The 15,703-nt window shown below is 42.4% G+C and overlaps 1 protein-coding gene across 10 annotated transcripts in view; it reads left to right on the top strand.

Moving 5' to 3' along the window:
- The window catches only part of LOC110979988 (zinc finger homeobox protein 3-like), a 113,298-nt gene that overhangs the window by 61,651 nt on the left and 35,944 nt on the right, over positions 1-15,703 (top strand). The window contains exon 6 of one of the 10 annotated variants that reach the window (XR_015425610.1): positions 3,157-6,017. The exons of 7 other annotated variants lie outside the window; for them this stretch is intronic. The gene's annotated coding sequence lies outside the window, so the exon portion shown is untranslated. Of the gene's footprint in view, positions 1-3,156; positions 6,018-7,094; positions 7,980-12,474; positions 12,850-15,703 lie in introns of those variants that run through there. 2 more of the 10 variants (XM_087137838.1, XM_087137839.1) reach the window with 2 other exon arrangements.

Here is a 15,703-nt window from a genome sequence, read left to right as displayed (position 1 = left end):
CCATTGTCTTTCCCCTAGAGGGGGTACCAAATACCAGCCATGCGTACATATACTGAGTAATGGATCCTTTGTACCCAGCCAATCGCTATTCACAGCTAGCTGTTTGCTGTTTGGAAACCCAAAAGCCCTGGTTAATCAAACTTGATACTTGTTTTCCATGGCTTTTTTTTTTTTCAACCAGAAACATGTTCTTGTAAACTTGTCTGTTTTGTGCATTTTTGGTACCCTGTTGCAATTGATCAGTGTCAGAAGCCCACAAAGGAATCTTTACAAACTTAGAGTATTCATGCAAGGGTTAAAGTGCATAATTATTGTGTCTGTTTCATATGAAAGTGATCGCTTTTCTTTATCAATGAAGGAAAAGCCTCCTGGAATGTGTTTTTTTCCTCGTGGCTTGTGACTTTCAACCAAGCAACTTTTATTTTGTGTTCATTTTGTTAGAGAAGACTGTTTTTTCCATTAGTATCTTTTTATGTCACAGTGAAGGAAGTAATAATTGAAATCAAAGTGAATCCAGGGGAATGTAGTTGGCTGAGGAATATTGACTGACAACATTACAGTGGGAAAGACCTGTTTGAAAGGGTCACTGTGGACAGCCATTTGGAAGATAAATTTCGAGGTGACCAACTTTGTGCTATCATTATGCTCCAACAAGATCTTGCATCAGTGATATACACCATCAGTCTCTTGAGGAAAAAACTGAGTAGTGTGGTCATTGGAGCAGATACTTTGTCAAATTGTTGAATCTGAATTCATGAGTTGGAGGTTCACCAAATCATTAGTTGAATCAACCAGATTGTTTGGGTCATGTACAAGCCTATTCACACTCTTACAGCTGTTGTAAAACGTTCAGTCTCTGTCACATTTCAAATATCAATGGACATTTTATGCTTTCATTTTTTTGGGGGGGGGTGGAGTGTCATCCTTCAAAAGCTTTCAAATCTCCCCCCCCCCCAAAAAAAATAGGGTGTGGCACAAGTAAACACAGAACTGAACTCTCCCAGCAGAACTGAACTCTTAATCACGGAGTGAAAAAAAGTATAGATGAGGACCCTCTAACAAGTTAATTGTTCAAATGTCATCCATGTCCAGACACAGGAACTTGGTTGTGAATCAGCATGTGTGACATGCCCATCCCTTGGGGAGTGGGGAAAGGGGGAGGGGAGAATGAACCAGACAGTGTCATCCCTCTTCTGTCAATCTTTTTTTCCTATGCTCTTCCCTTCATTTTCTCCCTTAGTCTTAGCACCCTATAGGCTGAGCCGAGATGATGGCTCCCCCAGGTGTCCAGAGTGGACTCCCCCTTGGCCAAAGTACATTGCCCTGGCCTGAGGGCGCTCCTGTGGTCAAGCCTTTTGGAGGGAGTGTGTTGAGTGTCCATACCTCTGGGTCTGGGTTTTGGCTAGCAGGGGTCAAAGCACTTGGGATTTAGGACCCTGTCTGTTTTGGTTGGATCACTGAGGATGGCACTCACCCCCCTCCCATCCAGGAACACTAGTGTCACCCCATAATTAGGACGCTTCTTCTCTGGTCTTAACAGCATGTTTGGGTTTGAAATTTGGTTTCACAGGTCATGTTTTGCATAAGCAGCTGTGTCGGAAGTGCATGCATTTCTTTCCACCTGGTGAGAATTGTCACTGAATTAAAGTAACAATAACAAAACATGCAACCCTCTCCCACAAAAACAAACAAAAAATGCTAAGATGGCTGCAGTTGTACGTGTAAACCAGAAGTACAACTGAGTTAGTGAAAAACAAAATTGTGTAGTGGGTTTCTCTTTTTTCTACCGAGAGTCTCTCAGTTTCTGAAAAATCCACTCGGAGGTTTTGCAGGATTGAGGAAAATGTGTTGTTTCTTTTACATGTAAGGTCCTTGGAGTACAAGTTCAGAGAATGTTTAATGAGTATGATACACATTGGAGCAATTTGGTACACAAAAAAATAAGGTTCCCAGCGTTGGAGGTTAGTATAGATGACAGAGTATTAGAAAGCTTGGAATTGATATTTGGGACACATGTTGCGATTCAAGTGCCTATAAGTCATTGATGTGTGGTACCCCAGGTGTGCATATCTCACTGCAAGCTCCCACAAACATCACCAGACTAGATCTGGATTTGTGTTGAGGGAACGGGAGCAGACAGCTCATCAGGTCGCAATTGTTGAGAAGATTTTCCTGCCAGGAGAGTCATCATCCAGGCTGAAAAGGTTAATCGTAATCCATGTTTCTCCAACAACGGTGCGGTCTGTACAAGTGGATTTAAATGCCAGTGACATTTTAATTCTTCAAGGAACTTGTGAACCTTTGAACTCATTTTTTTTTAATTGGTGAATCACCCCTGACGGGCTCTCAACACTTCATATTGTTTTCACATGCATATTGATTTTGTCCAGGCTCTTTGTGGTGCAGTCACGGTAACGGTCTGATTCTGTCAAAGATTATGCATGACGATATGTATCTGCCTTCCTGGTAACTAGTGAATTGTGAGGGGGAGTCTGACTAATGACAGTTACCATATTGACTGGGTGTACCTGCAGGTTCTTGTCAACTTCCCCCACCCCCCTCAGAAAAAAATTTAGCTCTGAGAAGTCTCAGGTGTTTAATTGAACAGCTGCAGGATTAGGGATTATGACAGAGGATGCTGTAGGTTTGATTGGGAAAATGAGTTTGTGGTCAAATTTGAAGGGGTAGAAATACTTCATATGTCCAAAATGATGCATTGGCCAAAACCCCTAGTGGCCTTTCTGGTTGGATCTGGCTCCCTCTATATTTGTATATGTCTTTGACATAGAAAGCTTGTTTCAATTTCTGAAGCTCTATCACCAAATGATATTCACTGAATATTAATATCCGGACTACAGAATCGTCCACAATGCATTCCAGAATTGACAGTTTGAAAAACTGCCGATATATGTATATGGCTTACCAGGAATTTTGAAAATTGCCTCTACTAATGTGATTTTGGAGATACCCACATTCAGTTCATCCAAGTTACATGCACAGGTTATAAATCTGTGTTTACATATTGGCCTAGATTCCTGGGACTGAACTGTAATTAAATGAACTGATGACAGATTGATGAAAGAGCCAGGGAACGTGGAACAGAAAAAGAGAAAATGAAAAAAAAAAGTTTTAATGAGTTTATTGCACTTGATACAGACCACCCAGTGCTCAGGAAAATTGGCCCAGTTCACCTTACAAGCACCAGGCAACAGCATGGCAAGGTTATTCCACTCTGCTGAAAACTTTCCCAGGAGGGACCCCCAAATGAAGACAAACCGTGGAGATTAGATGAGGTCAGAGGTCAACAGTGGCCCTACCTGTGTGCACAAGCCTGCCATGGATTATCTACAGACCTTTTACCTTTTGGTTAGCAAATTTGTCAGTCTTTACAGTGTGCCACATGTACAGATGGGCCTATATGGCTTTTATTTTATTCATGAGTTGAGCTTTCTGCAAGATGAAATGGATTTTCCGTGTGTGAATTTGCATATGAGAAGTTTGTGCAGATAGGTACATGTACATGGCTGTCAGTAAGCCACTTGTGTAGTTTTTCCACATACCTTTACATATTCAAAGTGATCGGTTTGAAAGAAATGTGACCCATATGACAGCTCTCATAAAATAAACAAAAAAACTTTAACTTCCTATTTCAGTATGTTATGTAGAGGAATGAATTTTATAATTCAATAGATTATGTTGAACTTCTTATGGTACTTATTGTTTCAGCCTGCTGAAGAAATTTTTTCAAAGTACAGGTACGACCAGGGATATTCCCATTGTTTAATGGAACAATCAGTCAGGTTCATCTTCAAACTTCAAAACAGCTAACCAGTCTCCGAAAGTCATAAACAATCATTGCTGATATCTCTTCTCAGTTTGTTTTCTGACACTGAAATTTTTGTCATGGATCTGTTGCATTGGCTGGCCTTTCTAAGTGTGGACAAGACTGACATGGATAAGTAGTATCACTTGCTTGCAACTGAAATTTATGTTGTTGCTGCTGCTGTTGCTTAACTCTCAGCAACATGGTAGTAGCTCAAAAAATAAAATGCCTGATTTGTGTGGTCACATCATCTGGGGCCAATTTCATAGAGTTGCTTATGCACAAAATTTGCTTGAGCGGGAAAAAACTTTGCTATATAAACAAAGGTTACCAGCTCAAACTCTATCTGATAGTCGTGCTAACCAAAAAACAGCTAAATACGATCCCAAATCAATGTACATAATATGGAGTTTTGGCTGGTTACCTGATTTATCAACTAAGGTTTTTTTTTTGCGCTTAAGCAAATTTCATGCTTAAGCAGCTCTATATGCAGAAAAAAATTCAAGTAACAAATGCTAAACATTAATGAGGTTTCCTACTTTGACAAGGAATTCTATCAATGTTCATATTTTGGTGTTGGTCATCATTTTGCCAATGGTCTGCATTCAAATACTTGGGTTACTCCGAGCACTACCAAGAACGTCTGATGTTTGTAGCTTTTGTCTCTTTTCTGGAACTCATAATGGGTCACATGCACAAATCCACCGCTGATGTGCATGAAAGGCTTTTTCAGAAGAGTGAACAAGATGGGCGGTAGTCTGTCTCTCAGTTTGGGTGTGGGATACAAGGTTTGCATATCCAGTGGACAGTTGATAATCTGAATTTGCAGTTCATTAAAATTGAAACAAAAAGGAGAGAAGTAGTCAGACTTCATTTTTCAGATTGGGATGCTCATATAATTTGCACTGTTTTTCTCTGGCGCCCTGTTTTCAACAGGATTACTCAATTTTTTTTTCCATTGCTGTAATTTCACTGATAGAATTTACTCATGAGTTTTCTGGCTTTGATTACTCTTCGGGAATTTCCTTAATTGTGATGGCTTCCATGTTCAGATTGCTATCTTGCGAATGCTCACGAACACTTTTTTCTTTGCCCTTTTAACTGTAGCACACTCGAGCTGTTGTCATGCCAGGTTTGCATGGTACATGTGCGCACGTGTAAAGATTGGCTTTAATGGTCACATGACCCAGCATCAGGAGGGTCAGTGGAATGGCAGGCTGTGATCATGGTGATCAGCGAGAATGCAAACAAAGAGCAAAGAAAAGTGGGTTAATATAATCAAGTGGGTTAATGGGACAACCTGCTAATGACATAGCAGGGTCTGCCAAAGAGAAGGAGGGCAGGTAAAGATTTGACACCTGCACATCACCCAGACCAGACAGATCCATGTGGCTGCCTGCTATGGTTACAGTCGAGATCAATCGTGGGGCCCTGTGTTAATTAAGCTGAAAAACATGCAGTTTTAATGTTGAGCGAGGAAAACAGACTATTGTCGTTATGTTGGAGTGCTGTAGTTACAAGGAGGGCTCATGTACAGTACATATGTGCAATCCATACTCGGTGTTACATTAGATGTTGCTGCAGTTTGGGTGCAGACTTTTTCTTCCTCTGCAGTTACATTTTGCCTTTATCGTCAGCTACATGTAGCTTCAAAGAATGGTTTTTAGAATTTGCTTTTTGGTCGACGTTGAAGTTCACTGGCTTTATATGTTTAATAGCTCCATGAGGCAACAAAGACTAAAGGACCAGTCCCCTTTTACGTGTATATAGGCTATGAGAGTTTTAGGGTCTGGGGAAAAAATGCTGCCTGTATAGTTTTAGGCATAATGAGTTTCGATGTTATGGCCCACTGAGAGTAGAAAGAAAGAAAAAAAAAAGGAGAGAGGCTGAGCAGAAAGAAACTTGTTGCCAAAAGGGTAATACAGAAGGAAAGGACAAAATTACTATCTGCAACCTGCCTCGGGAAATTTGTACAGACCGTAACGCTAATTTCCACTTCTTTAATTTGCAATTTTCCTCCATTTTTCCTCCCCTGACTTTGCTATGCCGACTGGCTGGCAAGGGCGTTGTTGTAGGAGACAAAAACCCTGTGACCTGTACTAACCCAGATAGGGACTGACAGTTTGTAGTCGCTTTCCTGTTGTTCCTTCTCAGTTGGCACAATTAGATTATGACAGTGTCTAGGGGGCCTCTGCCAATGGGGGGGGGGAATATACATACACCTACAGGATAACCAACTGGCCCGGGGCCCATCTTGAGGACAGTACTGCATTGATTTAGTGGGTTTTTTTTTTTTTAAGGTGGAGAGACTTCTGATGCCACCAGCTGCAAGGGTTGGTAACTTCCTCCATGTTGACACATGTACAAAAAAAACACAAACTGGAGGGGGAGGGGAGAAGAACAACTGAAAATCCAGCAGCTGTTCATTTAGGACAGAGACTTCACAATGGTTTTTATTCACAGTTTAAGTCCTCTCTGAAACAATGGGCTGTCTTTGGTCCATCCCCTGTCCCTCAAGTAATCCTGCAGCAATATCCACGTTTCTCGATTCATTTCCTTCCTTCATGCATTTTTCACTTATTCACCTTTTTGCAAGACTGGAATATGAGTACATGTTGTTCATAAGTGGTGTGCATGGAATTACTGTACATATAAATTTCCCCCATTTTAAGTTAAATAATCTCTCACCGTTTCATCTGTAATTACTAATTACCTACGGCTGGACTAGTGGACTTTAAAATGTTAGAAATATAGCATTGAACTGCCTATCTTTCAAACTGAACCCTTACACCAACCAAAACACACTTTCTCAAATTATCTTCAGATTGCGCTTTTAAATTGCACGAGGAATGTTCATCTGTTGCCGTCATCAGCCGATGAATTTATGCAGGACCCCCAATTCCCAGCTGCTGCTGCAAAAGACACTTTAGAGGAACCGTTAATAAACGACACCATTGGCAAAGATTTATTTGACATCGTTTCTGAAAGGAGTACATATGGAAGCAATATTAAAGATTTTAATGTCATTGGTAAAATATGCAATTTATTCCGTCTTGGCGCGGACGGTTGATGTAGCATATTAAGCGGTCCGGCAGGAATGGGTTTTCTCTCTTTTTTTGACAATCTGTCAAGGGACTCTTCAAAGCCGAACATGCTGATGAGGACAGACGAGCCCCATTTGCTGTCCCATGGTTTAGTCCAGTGCTTTTTTTTTTCTTTTTTGAAAGCTCTAATCTTCTTTTTCTGGTATTGCCTTTTAGCAGATTCATCTTGCTGATTAGCAAAATGTCAGGCGAGGCAGGCACTTGAGTACCGCGCTTAATGGAAACAATTATGCAAATGCATATTTCCATATCTGTGCATCGCAGCATGCATGCAGTTAGTCACCAAGTCTCTTTTTTTTTTTCCTTTCTTCGTGTTCTCTTTCCTTGTCTCTCTTTTGCTCTATCTCATTCTTCTCCCATCCTTCTCACTGCCGTCATTACTGGGACAGCATCTTATGCACATTCTGAATACCAGCGCTGCTAAGTATGCAGACTGCAATTATATACCCGCGATTAGAACTTGATACCCCGGCCTGTAAAACAGTACAAGTTGGTACTCAGGTCTGTCCAGCCCCTTGAGCCAGCCGGCCCATGATATTTTCCCTTGCAGTGCCTTGCGTAGTAGGTTGTGTAGATGAGTGGAAGTTGATCAGTGCTGGGAGAAACTATTAGTCATTCTTGTCCACATGGGGTTTAATGACCCTATGACATTAGCAGGCCCGATCAGCCGCCTGCCAACATTAATTTCTTGTACAGAGGCTCGTGTATGCATTCATTTAGTCAGCTTCTCAGTCGGTGGCTTGCGGTGCGAGCTGGCAGAATGAAAGCTTTAGGATCTCACCCAGTTAGGAATCAGTCTGTTTAGCTGATGGCAATCGGTGTGTTTAGACTGTGCTCTTACCCGACGATCTACCACTGGGGGCCGGGGAGGTAGCAAGTTGTTACTCGGCCTAAGCATCAGACTGCTAAACCTGTTGTTGGTATGATGACAGTTGACCTGTTGGTCACTCTGCACTCATGATTAATCCAAAGCTCTTTGGTCTATGCAACCAGTGGTCACTCACCTGCTGTTTAACTACTAGGTCGGGTCGCAGGTCGGAGGTCATCATCAGGTAGGCTTCATTGGTCCTCTTTCTGTAAATGTTTAAGCCCTGTGACTATGGCAACTCAAATGTGGGCCATAGCCACATTAGGATCACACCCTGTGCAGCATGCAGGGAAGCATGCACATGTCGTAATGCTGGCAAAAAGGAAAGAAAAAGACCCATCCAGCCTGGAGCTTTTCATGCTCCACAGACAATTCTCCGTTCAAGTCAAAGCCCGCCACCAGCCAACCAAAGAGCTTGGCATTTGCCTCAGTACATTAATGTCTGCCACACAAGACTTTGAATGAGTTCTTTGGCAGTGCATGGATGACGAAATGCATGGATGTCTGTGGGAAATGACCGGGGAAGGTTCAAGTATCACACTGGCAGTGCTTCGGAGAATTTGTGACGTTGACTGGGTAGACATGTTGTGTGCTTTAGGAAGGAAGAAAAAATGAGTTTCACGGATTATGTTGTAACTTTTAGGGTTAAGTTTATTCTCTTTCCATTATTTCTTATTCCATTTTCTAGGTTGTGGCGCTGTTATTTTTGGTCATGGGAAGCTGAGCTAAAATAACCTAATTTGAATGGCAAATTTCACTGCTTATATGTTAGAACCCTCCAGTGCATCTTTTGATAAATGGTTGAGCTTGGCAATGAAACATTAGTATTAAGTGCTGCCTGAAACACTTAATTCCCTCCCCCTTCAAAAAAAAAGTGAAGTAATTTTCTGCTAATGCTTTTCCCTGCGGAGAAAGAAAAACCTGACTTTTTTAGCCTACTTGTGATGTCACTCGAAACTTATTCCGAAGCCATTTCCTGTCCTGCCTGGCTGAGCTCGATTGGCGCTGCCTCTGGCTTCAAGTCGTTTCTTTTGTTGCGCTCATTCCATTTGCAGTAATCACCGTGCCCATCCTTATTTCTCCCCTTTTCTTCTCTTTTTGGTTGAATTCTGTGTTGAGAAAGAGATAGAATGTATCTCTCAAGTGGCCCAGGAACAGCTTGCGGAGAGGAACCCAATCCGCGGACAGGTAGCTTACGGGAATTCCCGCCTTCCCACAAGTCACTGCGGGCATGCCTGTGCAGGCTTTGATTTATTTGTTTCATCCTAGCCCTAATTCATCATTACTGGCGGGGGTTGTCCAGTATGGAAGGGTTGGCATGTGTCCGTGTGTGTGTGTGTGTTGGGAGGGGGAGACACAATCTGAGCCACAGTCAAGGTGGGATTGTAATCAGAGCCTTTTTTACATACTCCCTGGCCCTGCGTCTCTGCAATCAGGGGTTGCAATCTGGCTAGTGCGCATAAAATAACCTATCCTTCTTTGTTTTGATTTCGTCCTAAATTGGATTGGGGAGGTGTCACTCACATCAGGCAGCATATGGGATAATATCTCGGGAGTCCCCCGGCGCTCTGCTTGCCTGGAACAACCGGGGCAATAACCTGTCGCTGATTAAGAAAAGTTCACCCAACCCTCTCCTTTTCCCCCCTCTCTCTTCTGAAGACGGACTTGTCATTTGCATACCGTCGCCTAGTATTAACACTGTGTGCTTCTAAGCCTGACTTACCCAGGGAAAAAAGAAAGGAAACCACAGGAGCAGTCTACCAATGAGTAATGGAATGCCATGGCTAGGCTCACTCGTTGTGACTGGCCGGCTATAAAGTGAAAGGTTCTCGAATGCACTCTTGTTCCGCAACAAGTTGATTACAGCTCTGTCGAGTGTAGCTGAATGGAATGCCATAACAGAAACAAAATGCAGTCAGTCAATGGCACTTGTGGTCTGCAATTCTGATCAGATCTCGGCATTATTCAGTTTGGTTTTTTCCCCTCTTGTTGCCTGGCGTTTGCAGAGATTTGCTTTTCCACCCTGAGTAAACTCGGGGTGTTAGTAACGTAGTGATGGATGGAAGCAAAGACACTTACTGGTGTTGATTGGCTGTTGATGGGTGTGGATTGGGCTTCAAAAGGTTTTCTTTCATATGTTAAACTTAGAAGCATTTCTCAAATGAGTACAGTGCCAGTTAAGAAGTAAACAAGGGTTAACTGACTGGAAAAAACACTTCTACCTGAACCACAAGTGTGCTAGGCTTCTCTTTAATAATAAAATCATGTCATCGATTCTGAGATTTAATGATCTGTTTCATTCCAGTTGCCCTTAAAACAATAAACAGATCGTTACCGGCATTGGAATTTTCCATTTCTGATGGAGCACAGTGTAAACTCATTACATAGCCTTTTTTCGAAGCAGGTGCACTGAGACCTAATCCGGACAAAGCCAGCTCCAGATTATGTGTCAAAGGTCATAAGAAAAGACCAAAAATACATCTTTAGTACCTGGCTTTATATGTGATGATTTTTTTCCTCCTCAGTAGACAGAAAAGGGAAGTAGCAAAGAGCTTGTGCAACACATGTCAGCAGTTGTTGAAATGCCTGGCATATCTAGGTAACTCCTGTGGGACTATTAACCTATGCTGGGTTTCCTGGCCATGCCCTTTTATGGACCAGTTTTAATTAGTGAAAGCCTGGGCCTGGCCCATTGGATGGATTATTATGAAGCTGTTGACAGTTACCATTAAGATAAAGCAGATGGGGTTCTGAAATGAGCCAGGTCCCCCCAGAGTAAGATTGAAGGAGGGGGGGTATTCATGCAGCCACTTGTCAGACATAGCCATAATTATTCGGTGATGTGATGCTTTACAAAAACACTCTTCCAAAATACTGTTTGAGGAGAACACGGACCCTTTTTTTATTCTGAGGAAGTTTACTTGTGAGTAACCTTCCTTGATTACAGTTAGCGTTAAGGTGAAGCAGATGGAGTATGAAATGAGTTGTGGTCCCTCAAGATTAGATCGGGTTCATAGAGTCACTTGTCTCGGATTAGTGGGAACATTTGCCAAAGTCTTGACTACCTGGCTGTAAAAAGAGTCATCCAAGATTGGTGTGTGTGCACTCCTGTTCCAAAACTTGTATCCTCGTGGTGACATGACTTTGTTCTCCAGTACTGATACGGTCGCGTGTGAAGCAGTGTTGTCAAAATGCTCCCATTTCAACATGAATCACTCTCCTAGACTGAAATTTTGACCTAATGTCCCTAATAATATGAAACACTTCAATTTGCGACAGATCCTTACTCGTCAAAAATTTCTCCTTTTTGAGCAATTTCCAAATATTAGTTTTGTGAAATCCTTATGGAGACCTGTACACCTTTAGAAATTCCTTGTGGAGACCTATTCAACCCATTCTCCTGGGTCTCCACAAGGCACCATATTTCCAAAGAAGCATACTGTTCCTTGAGTGGACTGTAGAACAAAAGATGTCCACACAACACAGGAAGTGAAAATGGGTGTGTGGACTTGCACAGGTTCACACAGTGTTTTCCCCTTCCTGAATTGAGTTTGGGGTTAGATAGGAACATTCAAGGAAACACCGAAATCGCCAACTTTATAAGAGGGTACATAATGCAAGAAAAATGAATATTGTCATCGACACTTCTTTACTCCTAAAAAAAAAAGCAATTTCTACACAGATATGCAGTGCTAACCTGCCTGTGTGCACAATGATTATGTGATTTTCGCAATTAATTTAATTAATCAGTGGAGGAATTGAAGCCAGTAAAGGTGTCAGAAGGCTGTCCATGGACAAAAGCTCCGTTAAAGCTGTTTTACCTGCACTTCTATCATTTGTTGTTTCCTCCATCAGAGGTCAATGTTGCTATTTTGCTGTTTTTTTTTTTTTTACTTCGGGGAATTTGCTGAGAGCTGTGCAAGGATTTGCGAATGGATGGAGTTCTCATCTCAAACGTCAGCTAATGCACCTGTCATGTAAGATTGGGATTTGGATAGGTTGATTTTTCTTTCTCCCACCTGTCTAAATGATATCATTTCATAAGAACAGAATCACGCCGGCCTTTTGTCGGACTGCTACAGTCACATTATGCTGTCATAAATTATTGATAAAACCCCAAGACAAGCCGCAAGAAGCAACAGAGACCCCGGTGAGCCCCACTGGAGCTTCAGCCCGAGTTAACTGCTAATCTATCACTAAAGGGGCTTCAGAATATATATCCCCCCACATTTCCCAGCCCTTAATTCCCCTTGATTATCATGCACATATGTGGCACAAATGGCCTACTTCCTGCCTATTGAGAGAAAGCCACTCTGCAACAAAAGCTCGGCCATCTCCAATTAAAACCTGCATAATAAAAACTGAACAGCGGTGAAAGGCCAGTCAGAGGAGCTGTTCGTATTTTGCCACAGGGCTCATCACACAAAGCATTTCCCCCATTTTCTTCCTCTCTGTTTTTTCTTTCTTTTCATGCTTCTCTTTCTTTTATTCCTTTTTTTTCTCCTGATGAGTCAGCCAATCAAATGACCCATTAACACTGGCTAAGATGTCGCAGGAACATGTCAAACGATGTTAACCGGGCCCTCCATCTAAACCCAAGTGCCATTCTTTCGGGGATTTTTAATGGAGCCAAGTGTAAAGCCTGGCGACCATTAATTACACGGGATGTTTATTGTAATGCAATATTTGACAGCCGGCTGTGGGAGATATTTTGCCAGGGGTCAGGTGAGGTTAATAACTAGAAGGCTAGATTGTCCTGTGAACCGTAATAAAGCCAGCTAAATAATTGGCAGTCACATTGCCAAGAAAAAAAAAATACGCCAGCATAATGACGGAGATGATCTAGTGCATGGCTAATGGTTTCTAATGTTTCACAATTTAAACCGGGACACAGAGAGCAATATCTCTTCAATGAGTGCTGTGAGGATTTGCAAGGCAGTTAATGTAGGTCTCCATATTCAGTACACCGGCACAACATGGGTGCTTGTACAGGTACATGTACACGTACATGTACACTGTGATCTGAAACAGAGCGTGTCAACCACAATTCACAGGTAAGTTCAACTGCTTTTTCTGCAGCCTTCTTTTTATAGTGAGAACAAACTTCTCAGTGAAGGGTGTTTGTACTTCAATGGGGGAGTCTACGGCACTAGTGAGGAAATTAGAATTTCATGGTTGAATTTAGGTAATTACAGCCCAGAGCAGTCTAACTTGTGTTGACTTCCACTTCTAGTCCCTGGCCAGACTAAATCCAAGGTTATTCCAACAGTACTGGTGTAATTGTATAAAGGCAAGCCAATTCCCAGCTGTCTGGTGAGTGATGTGTTAAGGGGAAAAAAAGAGATGATGTAGAATTCTCTTGCTTTTAATAACCAGGGTTGAGAGTGTTCTTTCATTGTACATGTACATGTATATTTTGTGCATGTACTGTACCAGCACTTGTTTGTGTATAATGGCTACATTGTGTGTGAGTGTGCACTCATTATGCTGTGCAGCCTACATCCCTTGTGGGTTGTCTCTCCCCTTGACATACATTCCATACATTTCACAGTGGTTGACCAGCAGACCAGTGGCTGACCTTAGATGAGGTAATCTGGAGCAGCCAAGTGCATAGGGAGCCAGTGACCTCCATGTGGGGGTCAACTGACTGGTAGCCTGTCTGTATACTCAGTTGTGGTCTTGTCAGCAATGACCAGTGGCGATGTTTAATTCTCTGCTGCTTTGAATGTATTCCAACAGCATGTACATGTGCATGTACAATGGAAGAACAGCACGCAAGCCCATTGTGTTCAGGTTATACTGTGTGTTGTACAAGCTTATCCAGTGTGCAGATATGTAGAGAGTTAGTCAGTCTGGCATTTCTTTGTAAAATTGTTTCACACCTTGGTGAAACATCAAAATCTTCTCCTCAGTTTTTATACTTCATCTCCCGCTACTTGCCGAATGTAGTATTCGCCGAAGCCTTAACAACGCCACCTTTCACTTTTCAAAGAAACTATGAGAATCTATACTGTGATGCCATGTTTCTGTGCCCCCATATGCGTGTGTGCATAATGCGTTTTACAAATGGATGATCGAATCTGGCTTCATGGCGAAGCAGTGATGGGAATCCGGTACTGGTTTGTGTTGGTGACTGCTGCTGTTTGTGTCAAAGGTCATCCCTCAGTCGGCAGTTTGTGAGTTTGTGAATCGTGTCTGTAAGGCGAAAGTCATGGTCACCCAGCTACTTCACAAGGGCGGGTGTCGTCTTTCACTTTGCGGCCCTGGCATGGCTCTGTCCTCGACCAATCAGCATCATCTGTTAACAATCACTGTGGGTTATATACTCCCATTTGTCACATTCCGTAAAATCTTGACCTGTCATTAAAGCCTGGAGCTGTATGGTTGCAAATGTTGACATTATGCCCAGGAATTGCCCAATCGACTTCCATTGGAGGGGGGCCTTCATGGAAATACTGGTTGATGAAGAAAAAAATTATAGCAGCTTGGGGGCATTCCAGATAGAAATTTATGTTTCTTGGGGAGGTAGAAAAATGGGATCTGCTTGGCAGTGTCTTGGGGCCCTACTGATAAAAAAAAAGGTTGTGTGCTTGTGTTATGAATGACTAGTCCGCCCGAAAAATAAAGTTCATTTATCCATGAGTATTAGGTATGATTCACTGATTGTTTGATGCCCTATGGAGATTTGTAGGTCAGTCTGTTATTCATCCTGGTTGTTTCTGGACTAAACATGTAAGCAGTTTCTGCATTGTGCTTTTTCATTAAAATTAGTGTGCTTGGCATGCTCTTCCTCATTTGGAGATTTTTCTTTGTATAAATGGATGGAACCTTCTGGATCTAAAGGTGTGAAGCAGGTCATTGGGTTGTGATTTACTGACTCAAAGGTTTTCTTGTGCGTGGGACACTGACTGTAGGATTGAGAAGAAGGGAAGGAAAAGGCAGCTCTATTACCACTAAAGCTTACATATACTGTAATTCACTAGTACAATAGCCAGTGGGCAAATTGGCTCCCCCTCATGCACTGTACTATAGAGTGCAGCGCAATGGGCACTGCTTGTCGTTTGGGGCTAAGCAGTTTTTATGCCATCTTTGATAATTGAATGCAAAGTTATATGCAAATTGTTGAAGTGAATGAATGCCCCCGCTGTGTGCCCAACACAATTGGGGATCAGGGCGGTATTGTGTTTGGGGGCAGACGGACTGAAAAGAACTACCTTTCTCTCAGCAGGTCACAAGATCCCCCCCCCCATCTTTTTCCAGCCCGGGTTCATTTTATGCACGAAAACTACGAATTACTGGGGGAAAGCTGCCGTCATTTAATGGGCTAGCATGACAATGGGTTCTGCACAACTCACGGACAGCTTGAAGTTGTCCCCTTTGAGGGCTGGTGGCAGTGGCAGTGTGATAGGGTGACAGGGCTTTTGCTGACACATGTGCCTCCTTCATGAGAGTGTTAATGCATGCACTGCTTAGTAGTTCAAGATAAAAATACCCATCTATTTACTCTAGATTGATCTACATAACTTTATCTTTATATCAGCAAAATGGTGGGAACTATCTTGCATGCTGCAAGTCCTTTTTTTGTCTTCCCATGACATTCTCCACAATCTTGTATAACCAATAATCTGCTCTGAGTGGGAACAAGAGAGGGCTTTTTTTGTACATTGGAACAATGATCCTCTGATCGGAACTCAGGCTTTTGCATGTTTGTTGTCCGGCAAACTGAGAATGCTTGACCAAATTATGTTGGACTGTTTCTTTGCGTGCTGGGCGCATACGCAAGCCTAGTTCAAAAGCTTCCTGGCAGCTTTTCTCTCCTCTGCCAGTGAGGGTGCATTTTAGCTCAGAAGAGGATATGTCATTATTATAAAGCACTCATTTGCCCAGATAAAAAGCCATGCAAGACAG

This window comes from Acanthaster planci, linkage group LG06 (genome assembly GCF_054643075.1).
Source record: "Acanthaster planci isolate LZ-2023a linkage group LG06, COTS_SCS, whole genome shotgun sequence".
In the NCBI taxonomy this organism is placed as follows: domain Eukaryota; kingdom Metazoa; phylum Echinodermata; class Asteroidea; order Valvatida; family Acanthasteridae; genus Acanthaster; species Acanthaster planci.
Note: the sequence above shows the minus strand (reverse complement) of the source record. Positions and strands in the feature narration are given on the sequence as shown.